We start from the raw sequence: 15,047 nt of genomic DNA on the forward strand, positions 1-15,047 counted from the left end.
CTGGTTACATATTTACTGTTGGTACTAGTGCTGTTAGTTGGATGTCGCGGATACAAAAGATTGTTGCTCTATCCACTACAGAGGCTGAATATGTCGCAGTAACAGAAGCTAGCAAAGAATTGATATGGCTTCAGGGATTGTTAACAGAGTTGGGTTTCATCCAAGAGGATAATGTCTTGTACAGTGATAGTCAGAGTGCAATACATCTGGCAAAGAATTCAGCATTTCACTCTCGAACGAAGCACATTGATCTCCGTTATCACTTCATCAGATCTCTGATTGAGGATGAGGTACTAACATTAAGGAAGATCTTAGGAAGCAAGAATCCAGCAGACATGTTGACAAAGGTGGTGACCATTGACAAACTGAAGTTGTGCTCAACTTCAGTTGGCCTGCTAGAATAATATGCAGGAGAGGCTGCTGCATGATCGAGGTGTGAAGACCGACTGAAGTCAGTCTTCAAGTGGGAGATTGTTAGATCCACATGCCTACATTTCTAGCCATACTATTCCACCCTCTATTTTTCAATGGCAGTCAACAAAAGAATAGTAACTTTGAATTTTGACCAAGAGAATAGTGACTTTGAATTTTGACCAAGAGCATAGTAACTTTGAATTTTGACCAAGAGAATAGTAACTTTGAATTTTGACCAAGAGAATAGTAACTTTGAATTTGGAACATTGTTTTTGGTGAAGAGAAAATCACAAAGGTCACTTTGCATGGACATGAGGTATACCACATGAATCCTATAAATACTCATTGAAGTTGTAGGAAAATTAAATTCTTCTCAAGGCAATGAATACATTTGCATTTTACAGAAAAATTGTAATTTGAGAGTTAGAGAAATTTTCTAGTGTGAGAAAAATTTCGGTGAGAGAAACTCTTGGGTGTAATTGGGTTGTGGGTGAGAGAAACTTTTGAGTGTTTGTAAACACAGTATATTTTTCTCTTTTCAGTAAAAGGTCTGCAGCAGCCCGGAGACGTAGGCATACTTGGCCGAACTCCGTTATCAATTGTGTGTGTGCTTTTATGCTTCCGCATATTATTGTTTTTACGAATCTGACTAAGAGGAAATTCGGCGTAGTTTTCTAACAGATTAAACTTTGGTTTTGGTAGCTATTATAAATAATATATTTTATGATGAAACTTTCATCTCAGCTATTAAAAAATCGGGGTTAAAAGACCTGCAATGCATCATTTTTTTTAAAACTTAATATTTTCCTTCGGATTTTATAAAAATCGACATAAAAAGTTGGTTGGATTTGAACTTTGATTCCCAACACTTACAATTATTCAGAACTAATAAGGCACCTTTATTTTCTATAGTTTTCACGTCGGATATATTCCCTCTATTTTTTAATAAAATCAAGATAAAAGCTCTCTTGATAATTCTTTATTCCTTTAGATTTAATGTTAAGTCTCATTCACTTTTTGTGCCCTAGCTAGTGAACGATACTGAAACAGTATTCTTCATCGACGAACAAAACTGAAACACCACTATTCTCCAAGGAGAAAGGAAGCTCGAATCTTAAACCAACACTTTTTTTAGAGTCTCTCGTCACATTTTCGGTATGTACAAATTCTCTATTACCGTTGTTGTTATTGTCATTGTTGTTGGTATTGTGGCCATCATATGAATACTATTTTTATCACTAACAATAATAAATAAAATTATTTACAAAGATGAATAAAATGATATAAAAAATGATCTTTTTTATTTCTTATAATATTGATTGTTTTTTAATTTATATTTAAAAAAATTGATATGAATATTTATAATAAAAATAATATATAAGTAAATATTTTATTTCGAAATTTTTTTATTATGGTTGTGTGTGATGCTATTAATATTTTGGATAAAATATTATATGTGTTATATTTTTAAAAGTTTGAGTGAAATAAAATAATATATTTCATATAAAATTTTCAATTTTTAGTTCAAAAATATTAATGATGCATATCTGAAATTAGGAGAATTAGGAAAAAAAAAAGATTTTGGTATGAAAAGAGACAAACAACGTCATATGGGATGTTGACATGCAATTGTGTTTTGATCGATGTTTAATAGAAATTATATAGGGAAGCTAATTAAATGATGTTGACTATTTTTTAAGAATTCTTTATTAGATATCGTAAGATAGTTTAATAAATTAGATTTAATAGAGATAAATAGATTAAAAATTGATCCCATCAACATTTAAGGAGATATTTATCAATTATCATCAAAGTGAATTATAAGAACACTTGAAAATAGTTCCTAGAAATAATTTAAGAAATATTTGTGTATCTTTGCGAGAATTGTCTGTTCATTTTTCAGGCAATAATTTACCCATATTACATAAAAAAAATTGTCATCATAAGCAATAAATAAAAAAAATAGACGTCATAAGCAATAAACACATGCAGGTGTCAGAGGCATTGGCACTTCCTCTTGAGGCATCATACAGGCGCTAGAGACATTGACACCTCCATCATGAGGCTCAAGGCCCTTGGCGCCTCTTCATGAGACTATCAATGCAGACGCCAATGTCTTAGGCGTCTCCTCTTGATCCGTAACGGATGTGCCGGTTTATCTAATGCATCCTCTTTTAAATGTGGTTATTTTGGATATTTTTTAAAAAAAATTTGTTATTTTGAAATTATTTTTGAAATTGTTGGTTATTTAAAAAAAAATCTTTTTATTATTAAATAAAATAAATTTTATAATATTGTCGCCTAATTTTTATAGTGAAAAAAATGCCTCCTAATTTATTTATTTTTTTATACTACTCCTTTATGCAACACATTTGAAAATTTTAGCCTTCTAGATTCTAGACATTTAAGACTACATAACCAATCTTCAAACATTTCAACCTATTTTACAAAAATGACTTATCTTTAAGAGCAAATAGATTTCTTATGTCCTACTTGTGATTGTATCTGTGCCATTCAATGAACTTGTGGTGTGATGTGTTGTCACTAATCTTAGAAAATATAAGGATCAACATAGGGGTCATAAAAAAATTGAATGGCCTTAATGATCAATTTTCTCACGTTCATTCTCAAATCATATTTATTAAACATTTATCTTTCATAGATATATGTTGTTGCAGTGGCGGAGGCAGATAAAAAAATTAGGGATGACCGCTAACGTAAAATAAAGATTATAAATAAAATGTAAATAGTATTTTAAATAAAACATTAAAGTTAAAATAAATACAAAGTTAATTACTAAAAATTTAAATTACATGACTTAAAATTATCTTAAAGTAATGCTTTACGCGTTCCGAGTGACTTGAAATCGTCAATAATTGACTCCGAACTAATGCTTGCACTAATCTCCCTTTCAATATATACTTTCATGCTATCTCCAAGAAACTCATTATCCATCTTGTTTCTCAACTTAGTCTTAATAATTTTCATTGCTGAAAAAGACCTCTCAGCTGTGGCCGTAGAAACGGGAAGAGTTATGATAAGACGAAGTAGTCTATCAATCAAGAAGTAAGTTTCAGCCTGTCCAGATGCAACCAAACATGAACATAGTTCTTGAATAGTTGATAAATTATTCAAGTTTGATGCTTGACGAGCAACAAATAGAAAATGTTGGAGTTGAAATTGCAAATTATTCTTCTCTTGATCACTAAAATCCATAGGATAATATTTTTCAACTAAAGAACAAATAGTATCCATGCTAAAAGCTTTATATCCATCCTTAGGAGATAAAGAACAAGAAAGAGTTAACAAATCCATTGCCTGCTCACTAAATCTTCTATTCAACTCTTGTAACTGTTTGTCAATGGTAGTGAAAAAGATTTCAACTTTAAAGTAATGTTGAATTGTGACTTGATTCTCTTCAAGACGGGAGCGTCCAAATCTTGTTGTTGAATGAACATCATTAAGATCAGGAATCTCAATACCATGTTTTTCACAAAAAGATACCACTTTAGTAAACAATATATCACAACCATTTTCTCTCAAACCTTGAATAAGATGTTTTGTTAAACGAACCAAGTTCATAGCATTAACTACATCTTGATTTTTTTTGTAAGGCTTGACAAAGCATACTTGTTATTCCCATGATTTCTTTCATCAAGTACAAAATAAATATAAAATCAAATGCCTTCAAGTAATTGTAACAACTATCTACATCCCTACGTGTAGCATAACTCCCTCCATCTTTTGCAAATTTTTTAAAAACTAAACAAGTTGCTTCATACATGTTTATCAAGCTAGAAATTGAATCGTAATGTGATCCCCAACGAGTATCTCCAGCTCGTTTCAATGTACCAACTTGATTTGAACCTTTACAGTTACAATCTCATTAATCTCTAACAAATAAGCAATTTCTTCTAATTGGGCAGCTTGTAACTCATCATGACGCTTTGTAGAAGAACAAACAACATTCACAACAAAGATCAACTTCTCAAAAAATTTATGAACAAGTTTGACTTCTCTTGATGATGTAACTAATGCAAGTTGCAATCGATGAAAAAAACAATGAACATAGTATGCATAAGGACAATCCTTCATAAAGAGGGCTTGTAAACCATTCCATTCTCCTCTCATATTGCTAGCACCATCATACCCTTGGCCACGAATGTTAGAAACATCAAGGTTATGTCGAGAAAGTATATCACATATTGCTTCCTTACGAGTTAAAGATGTGATGTCTTTAACATGTGCCACATCAAAAAATCTCTCTTGTATTAAACCAACTTTATCAACAAATCTTAATACAAGAGCCATTTATTCCTTTTTTGACTCATCACGAGCTTCATCAACAACGATACAAAATTTGGAATCACCAATTTCCTCACGAATACTCTTTTTCACCCTACTAGAAAGAATTTGCAAGAGCTCTTTTTGAATTTGATGTGAAGTATACTTGCAATTTTGTGGAGCATTTTCCAACACAACTTTTGCAACTTCATCATTGTAGGATGCTAAAAGTTTCAATAACTCAAGAAAATTACCTTGATTTCTTGATTTGCTACTTTCGTCGTGACCCCTAAAAGCACAAGCTTGTAGTGTTAACCAAAGAAAAGTGTCAATTGAAGTCTTGAGTCGTAACCGATTATTCATTCTTTGACTTGAACTTTGTACTTGAATAACATTTTTAATATGACCATCTTGATTCAACAAGTCTTGACAAGCTTTCATTGCATTGTTGTGTGGTGAGCAAGGATCCTTCCCTATGTGTTTAAGAAAGGAACAATGTTTTCCATTCCTAACTTTCTTCCAATTTCTAAAACCCATAGAAATAAAGACAAATGATCCGGGACGTCCACTTAGTTTTTTGCTAAAAAGGTAACATGGTAAGCAATATGCGGCATCTTCAGATTTAATGTTAAGTCTCATTCACTTTTTGTGCCCTAGCTAGTGAGCGATACTGAAACAGTATTCTTCATCAGCGAACAAAATTGAAACACCACTATTCTCTAAGGAGAAAGGAAGCTCGAACCTAAAATCAACACTTTTCTCAGAGTCTCTCGTCACATTTTCGGTATGTACAAATTCTCTGTTACCGTTGTTGTTATTGTCATTGTTGTTGGTATTGTGGCCATCATATGAATATTATTTTTATCACTAAAAATAATAAATAAAATTATTTACAAAGATGAATAAAATGATATAAAAAATGATCTTTTTTATTCCTTATAATATTGATTGTTTTTTAACTTATATTTAAAAAAATTGATATGAATATTTATAATAAAAATAATATATAAGTAAATATTTTATTTTGATAATTTTTTATTATGGTTGTGTGTGATTCTATTAATATTTTGGATAAAATATTATATGTGTTATATTTTTAAAAGTTTGAGTGAAATAAAATAATATATTTCATATAAAATTTTCAATTTTTAGTTCAAAAATATTAATGATGCATATCTGAAATTAGGAGAATTAGGAAAAAAAAGATTTTGGTATGGAAAGAGACAAACAACGTAATATGGGATGTTGACATGCAATTTTGTTTTGATCGATGGTTTAATAGAAATTATATAGGGAAGCTAATTAAATGATGTTGACTATTTTTTAAGAATTCTTTATTAGATATCGTAAGATAGTTTAATAAATTAGATTGAAAATTGAAAATTGATAATTGAAAGAGAAAAGCAAAATTCCTTTTAATGGAGGTTGGGATTTTACTTTTGCAGCAATTCAGGCGCCTTGAGGTTGGTCTTGAATGAAGCCAGGCATGTGTATTTATAGCAAGAGATGATGCAAGCAATGGAAAACTCATGTGTGCATGAGCTTGGGTCCTTCATGCATGGGCCTGTACAGGCGCATGGGAGGCCCAAACTTGATTGGTTTTGCATACTGATGATGAAATAAATGAAATTGGACGTGTACATGGCAAGACAATGTGGTTTGCAAGCAATTTAATCATGTTATGCATAATTGAACACAAATCTTCTCCTCTTCGAAAATGCCACTTGCCAAATTGAAACATAGCCATGTGGGTAATGGATGGAAAGGTCTGGACATGAGGAACAAATATTATGTTGAACAAAAATCCATTTGGTGTTGGTAAATTTATGAAAACAGGCCATGAAGTTCAAGGTACAAAACATGTATATGGAAATTTTGCCAAAATGGACCAACTTCAAGCCCTTCTGCTTCAATGTTGCAAACCTCAAATGACAAAACCTTCAACATCAAAGTTGTAGATATTTTCAATACAATCAATTTGGACTTAAATTTTGCATCATTTGGATTTTTTATGAGAACGTTATGGGCACTTGAAGTTGGACTTTTTCACATTTCAATGGCTTTGGTCCAAAGTGACCTATAATGTTTTGTATTATCACATGTGTTTCTTTTAGGATTATGAAATTTTGTGCAACATAAAAATTGAATTAGACATCATAAAGTTTCCAATTCATTTGATCCCACCTCAAAATCATAAAAAATGAAGGAGTTAGGTCCTTGGGAAGTTGACCCAAAATTAGGGTTTTAGTCAAAATGACCTATAATTTTTTGAAATGAATGATGACCTTACAAGTTTCAAATAAATTTTTGATGAACATGAAAGTTGTTCATATGGTTCTTAAGAACATTGTTTCTCTTGGGATCATCTTCATTTGACAAACACATCAAAAGTTAGGTCTCAGTGGATTTCAAAATAGTCAGATGACTTGACTGATCAACTTCTCAAGTCCAAACTCCAAATCTTGATGAATTGATGATCGAGGACACTCACATGAGCTCATATATGCATAAAATGATGAATTAAATAACTTTTCTTGATTGTATTTGATCATGGGTTGAGGTTGCTTCATGAGCAAGGCACAGTCAATGCATAGTTGAATTAGGGTTTCCTTGGGAAACAATCCTAAAGCCCTTTGGTTCATCTTGATCAAATTGAAAAATTGAGATACTTGGGAGGCATATATGATTATTGAGAGATTTGTGAACCATTGTCATGCTTGCTTTCACTTTCATCTGCCCATTTTAATGAACATAGGGGTCTCCTAGGAGCCTTGGATCACCTGATTGCTTAAGCTTCAAAACAAACAAAGTTAGTGACATATTTTTGTGATTTTGGTTAGTAAACAAAATAAGAAAAGAAATAATATACAATTCAAGCATGCTTGGTGGTCTCAAACCAACTCACACAAGTCCCAACCCAAGGGTTAAGGAGCCAAGATGCTATGATCCTTGAGGCAAATGCAATATGCAATGATATGGTGCCATGAGGGATCTTATGGTCAAAATTGGGGTCTTACAATAAATAATATATTTTATGATGAAATTTTTTCATCTCAGTTATTGAAAAGTTAGGGTTAAAGAGCTGAAATGCATCATTTTTTTAAAACTTAATATTTTACTTCCGTTTTTATAAAAACCGACATAAAAAGTTGGCTGAATTTGAACTTTGATTCCCAACACTTACAATTATTCAGAACTAATAAGGCACCTTTATTTTCTATAGTTTTCACGTCTAATATGTTCCCTCGATTTTTTAATAAAATCGAGATAAATGCTCTCTTAATAATTCTTTATTCCTTTAGATTTAATGTTAAGTCTCATTCACTTTTTGCGCCCTAGCTAGTGAGCGATACTGAAACAGTATTCTTCATCAGCGAACAAAATTGAAACACCACTATTCTCTAAGGAGAAAGGAAGCTCGAACCTAAAACCAACACTTTTCTCAGAGTCTCTCGTCACATTTTCGGTATGTACAAATTCTCTATTACCGTTGTTGTTATTGTCATTGTTGTTGGTATTGTGGCCATCATATGAATATTGTTTTTATCACTAAAAATAATAAATAAAATTATTTACAAAGATGAATAAAATGATATAAAAAATGATTTTTTATTTCTTATAATATTGATTGTTTTTTAATTTATATTTAAAAAAATTGATATGAATATTTATAATAAAAATAATATATAAGTAAATATTTTATTTTGATAATTTTTTATTATGGTTGTGTGTGATGCTATTAATATTTTGGATGAAATATTATATGTGTTATATTTTTAAAAGTTTGAGTGAAATAAAATAATATATTCCATATAAAATTTTCAATTTTTAGTTCAAAAATATTAATAATGCATATCTAAAATTAGGAGAATTAGGAAAAAAAATTGGTATGTGTCATACCCCAATTTTGTCCGGGCATATTTAAATTTTTGTAAAATCGATTTCATTTTTAATTTGTATCATATGCACAGCATGACATGCATTTCATCATAAATAAAATCTAAAATATCAGTCAGAATGAATTTATTGAAAATACAAACAAATTGGTTAAATCATTTCTCAAAAACATGTAAAATCAGCGGGTAAAAAGTTTCAGAATTAAAATTACAGACACCAGTATTATTAATCTATCGTTCATGTAGTTTAACCTGGTGTGCTCGTTGTAATTTTCAGAAGCTGTTTCAGTTGCATTTTGGCCCGCATGAGCCTTTTAACCGATGAAAATTTATTTCAACATTTGAAGAAATGCTGTATTTTTTCAATAAGTATATTTTGTGTTGATCATTTTAATGTGTCTGATTTAATTTTTCGAGCAAATTTTCATCTGACTCCTATTTATAATCGATCCTTTTATTTCTTTGTTCTAGTATTAAAATTAGAGTTTGTTTTATTATTATTATTATTTAAATAAAATTACGGTTTAGGAATTTTTAATAAATATTTTAACATTGGATTCCTATCTTTACAGCTCATGTCTCTCTCATCACTCTCCCTCACATTTCCTATCTCCCACACGTTTCCACTCCCTACACGTTTCCTCTCTCATTAAAGGCACTCACCTCACTTAGGGCTGGACAACGGGCCGGGCCGGGAGGTTTCGGGCCCAAAACCCTCACCCAGTCCAACCCACGGTTCATATATGAAGGCCCATTTCCGCCCAATATCAACACGGTTTGGACGGGTTCGGTTTGTGCGGATTGCGGGTTTGTTTTCGCGGTTTATTCGGGTTAAAAACAAACTTATAAGCGAGTCTCTCCTAGCGTTCTAGGATAGCTTAGGTTGCTTGTTTTTCTTTATTTATTGCATTTATTATTCTGACTGTATATATTTGCATAAATGTTTGCATGCATCATACTATCATGTTGTCGTCCTCTGTGCAGGTGGTTCCGTTGTTTTGGGGTGGGTGTTCTGAGTGGGGCTAAAACCCAGGCCCGAGTATACACCTAGGACTAGTGTGGTCTCATGTCCCTCACATGCCGGTTGGGCATGCTGTTGCGATGTGACATACCACAAGCCGGACGAGGTTCATCTGAGAGTGCTTTTCCTCAGTGGGGTTTTCCATTTTGGTTGGGTTACCTCTTTTGAACTATTGACTTCGGTGACCGATCATTTCCCGGATCTTTGGTTTAGACGATCTCAGGAGAGCTACAATGGCACACCCGAAAGGGCAAACCCATTGAGTATCTCTGCCCGATTGTCGAGACTATTATCCGCCTTAGGATGACCTGATTAGAATTTACCTGTGAGGGGAGGGTGATTCTTACAGATGCATTGTTCAGATGGTGACTTTGATGGTGACTATTGGTTCCGTTGATCAGAGTCATATTTATAAGTCGGATTTATGGACATTTATTGTTGAGACGCCGAAGTGCTGTCCGTATTATTTATCAGTGGGGATCCGTTTATTTCAGGATTCCCCGGGCCGATTCAGAGGGTTGTGGTTATCTGCTCAGAGATTGTTTGATGATGATGGTGATGTATCTTCCGTTTATTTCGGAACCCTTGAGTTGGATTTGTGGTTACATATTCCCTCAGATGGTTGTGATCGGTTCAGAAATCAGGGTTTCAGTGCAACAGATGTTCAGATGACTTGGAGGATGGCAATGCATTGCATTCATTCATCAGCATCATCACATTCTGCATTTATCTGCATCTAACACATGTTTATCCATATGCATGGACAATTTTGATCGAGATCCTGGTTGAGAGACTTCTTGTTCAGATATGAGGCCCGGTTTGAAGGACGATGTGGTCTACAGTTTCTTTGACCCAGAGATCAGTGTGCTGAAGGATATGATAGCTTTGATCACACCCGACCATGTGGGGGTGTTTCGTAAGGCATATGGGGGTATTCTGAAGATGGTTTTCAGACTCACTGACAGAGATATGAGCGCCATTCATACTCTCCTCCAGTTCTATGATCCTGGTTTGAGGTGCTTCGTCTTCCCAGATTACTTATTAGGGCCTTTGATGGAGGACTATGCTGGTATTTTGGGCATTCAGATCAGAAATCAGGTTCCTTTCTATGCTACTAAGGAAGAGCCTGATATTGGTGGGATTTCCCGTGCTCTTTATTTGAGTCCGGAGATTGTTAAGGGGAGTCTGAAGGAGAAGGGGAAGTTGCCTGGTTTTCATCTGAGTTTCCTAGAAGCTAAGGCTAAGGAGCAGGCAGAGTTGGGTAATTGGAACACAGTCTGTGCTTTGATCGCTGCGGGCATTTATGGGACCATCATGTTTCCTAATCAGAAGGGCTTTGTGGACATTAATGCCATCCGCTTGTTTGTTCAGAGAAATCCTATCCCTACTTTGATCGGAGATGTCTATTACTCGGTCCATAACAGGAACGAGAAGCGGCGTGGGGGATTGATTCGATGTTGCACTCAGTTGCTATACAAGTGGTTTATGGGATATTTGCCTACCAGGGGTGCTTTTGTTCTTCTTGGCCAAAATGTCAATTGGGCGACCAAGCTAATGGGTTTGCGGGCCAAAGACATAGCTTGGACTCACAGTAGTGGGGTTGGACAAGACTTCATTTGCAGTTGTGGGGGTTTTCCCAATGTGCCGCTTATAGGAGTTCAGGGTTGCATTAATTATAACCCGACACTTCTTAAGAGACAAATGGGATTCGCTATGGAGCTTCCTCCGTTCAAGAGTGAGGTTCAGGAAACTTTGTATTTCCCAGCTGAGGGCAATCAGGCCAGGGTGAAGCAAGTATCTGATGCATGGCGCAGTATTCAAAGGAAAGGCAAGTTTTCTTGGGGCAGAGCCAATAACAGGTCTTTTCCTCCGTTTGATGAATGGCTCAGTAAGAGAGTGGAGCTCACTTGTCTACCGTTTCCTATGGTTGATCCTTGGTATCCGTTGGTTGAGGAATCTCCTTCTTCTGTTAGTATGGAAGAGTTCCTGGAGATGAAGCGGGAGAGAGATCAGTTGCTTGCAGAGAAAACGGAATTGGAGATGAGTGTCGCTCGAGTTCAGATGGCTAATCAAGAGATCAGAGTGAAGATGGAAGATCAAGACAAGCGACATGCCTTGGAAGCAAAGCGCTTTGAGATGGATACTGCCTACTATGGGAAGGTCAGTCAGGCTTTGGCATCTTCAACAAAGGAGCACGACATCACCAAAGAGAGATTGGCTAGAGCTTCAAAGGTCATTGAAGATTAGAAAAGGAGGCAAATTCTCGTGAGGGATCAGAGGGATGACAGAGTCAGAGTTCTCATTGCTGAGTGGGAGGCCAAACTGAAGATTAAGGAAGCGGAGAATGTGAAGACCATCGCTGAGAGAGATCATTACATCGTCGAGAGGGATCATTACATGGCTGAGAGAGATCATTACTTCAGGCAGATGAAGATCCATCAGAAAGAGGTGGGGAGATTACAGCAAGAGAACACCGAGCTCAGGTTCGCCGCAGAGTTCGCGAAGATGGTTGATGAGATAGGACCTTCTGTGGGACCCTCATCAGGCTAGATCTCTCATTTGTGTGGATTACCGTCAGGCTTGTTGACGGAATTCATTTGCTTGTATTTCTTTCCTGATTCGGGAGATTTGTATCTGATTTGATGTATGACTATGGCACTTATTGTGCATTTTGCTATGTGATGGTTATTTTCATTCTGTGATTGATCTTCAAGCTTTATTTGCTTTCCCGTATGCACTCACAAAGCACACACACATGGTTGGAGGGTATTTTGCTAAATCATATATCTCTGATCTGTATGGTGAATCAAATGACAAATATCAGAATATTGCTGCCGGGTTATTATCTATCTCGATGAAACCAGGATCGAGAGACAAAGTGTTCCTCATGTGGATAAACACTGCATTCATGCATGATCATAATAACTTGTGTTTTATTTTGCAGGTATCAGTTCTAACGTGCTTGATTGTTTCAGGAATCATTGCTCGTGCTCGCAGAGTTGTACCTTTGCACTCAACCCGTCCGCACAGATATTTCACGCGCCGCAATACTCCCAGATTAATGGATCTCCCGAACACAGATATCCTCGAGTTGAAGGACAAGATGACCGAGCTGATCAACATCATGCAAGGTTTTGCAGTTGGTCAGAAAGCTCTAGCTGACAAAGTCGAGAAGCTCGAGCGGGCTTCAGCGGCAAACAATGGTGTGAACCTGGATGGTGTCTCCAACCAGGGGCTGGGTGGTTCTAGAGACGGTGGAAAAAGGACAACCGTGGGTATAGTGAATAATGCTGCTGGTTTTGGCACTGCTGGTGGTCAACCTGGTCAGAATCTGAAGGACAGTCTGTTCCCGTCTTTCTTCGGGGTTGAAGATGACAGAGAAGAAGATAGAGAAGCCGATCAGTTCTCGATGCACAACGAACCGTTCGGTCAATACGGTGCCCCACCACAGAATAAAGAGATTCAGCTGCTGGCTGAAAAGATCCGAGCTTTGGAGAGCTATGCCACTCCTGGGGTGGTCAACATGTCAAATATGGGGCTAGTGGAGGGGATTGTGATCACGCAGAAATTTAAAGCGCCCATGTTTGATCGATATAATGGGAGTTCCTGCCCCGAGACTCATCTGCAAGCGTTTATCCGTAAGATCTCTGCATACACCATGGACCAAAAGCTGTGGATGTACTTCTTCCAGGACAGTCTGTCCGGAGGCTCACTGGAGTGGTACACCAAGCTCAAGTCCTCAGATATCAAGAATTGGCAAGATCTTGGGGACGCATTCTTTAAACAGTATCAGTTCAATGCTGATATGGCTCCGAGTCGTACCCAGCTGCAGGGTATGTCTCAGAAGAATAATGAAGGGTTTAAAGAATACGCTCAGAGATGGAGGGAATTGGCTGCCAGAGTGCAACCTCCACTTGTGGACAGAGAGATGTCTGATCTCTTTATGGGTACTTTGCAAGGGGCGTTTGCTGAAAGAATGGTTAGTTGTCCGGTGACAAACTTCTCAGATATAGTTGTGGCTGGTGAGAGGATAGAGAGCTGGCTGAAGCTTGGAAAGATACAGGGTAATGCTTCATCTTCAGGATCGAAGAAGCCCTTCGGTAACGGCCAGAGGAAGAAGGAGGGTGATACCAGCGCGGTATACGCTCAGAGAGGACCCAGTAGGGATCGTTACTTTCAGCACACTGCTGCGGTAACTATTCCTGCTGACAATCAGCCTGCACAGCAACAGCAACAGCAGCAACCTCGACAACAAAGACAACCGTTTCAGCAGGGGCCTCAGAGGGCTGGTTATCAGGTGCGGGGAAGAATGAATGACCGTCAGTTCGACAGGCCTCCTGTAACCTATTCCTTTTTGCTGAAGAAGTTGATGGATTTGGGGCTGGTACAACTCAGGACTTTGGCACCTTTGAGACCTGATCAAAGGCCAGCCAATTATGATGAGAGTGTAAAGTGCGAATTCCATTCGGGTGCTCCTGGACATAACGTAGAGAACTGCAAAGCTTTTAAGCACGTGGTTCAAGACCTGGTGGATTCGAAAGCTATCAACTTCGCACCATCTCCCAATGTCAATGCTAATCCCATGCCCGCGCATGGTCAAAGGGGGGTGAATGCTATTTCTGAGGAGAGTAGGGTTGGGCTGTCTACTGTTGATAAGTTGAAGACTCCGTTGGCCGAGGTTAAACGACAGTTGATGTTGAATGGGGTTCCCCCGACTGTGGTATTGATTGTGCTGAGTGCACTGTTGTTCAGAACGGATGTGAATTGTTGAGAGGGACTGTCCAGGGTTTGATGGACAATGGGTGTATTCTGATCGAGAAGGTTGATTTGGGGAAAGATGAAGTCTCCACCATAACAATTTATTTTGATCCGGTGGATTTGTCAAATCTAGCTGAGGCGGCTCCAGTTACCATCACGGTACCTGGACCAATTCCATATGACAAAGATGATGCCGTGCCATGGCATTATGGGGGAGAGGTCTACTGCAATGGTGAGAAGGTAGAAGACAAAACTGCAGGTGGAACCACCGTGTCAAAGGTGGATAATGCCGGTACCAGCGGTTTCACTCGTAGTGGAAGATTGTTTGCTCCGGACGTGTTGAGGGGAGGAGAAGGAGAGAAAGAGAAAAAAGAAAAGGCCGAGGCTTTAGCCAGGGCAAAAGGGAAAGCAGTGGTGAATGATGGTACTCTAGTGGTGACACCGACGCCTGTGGGGTCGGAAGAGAAACTTGATGATGATGCAGAAGAATTTTTAAGAATCATCAAGAAATCCGAGTACAAGCTTGTTGACCATTTGCAGCAAACTCCCTCCAAAATATCCATTATGTCGTTGCTATTAAGCTCTGAGGGGCATAGAGAGGCTTTGATGAAAATTCTGAAGAAAGCCTATGTTCCTCAAGAGATAACCATAAACCAGTTGGAGACGGTCGTGTC

This window comes from Lathyrus oleraceus, chromosome 2 (genome assembly GCF_024323335.1).
Source record: "Lathyrus oleraceus cultivar Zhongwan6 chromosome 2, CAAS_Psat_ZW6_1.0, whole genome shotgun sequence".
Lineage (NCBI taxonomy): Eukaryota > Viridiplantae > Streptophyta > Magnoliopsida > Fabales > Fabaceae > Lathyrus > Lathyrus oleraceus.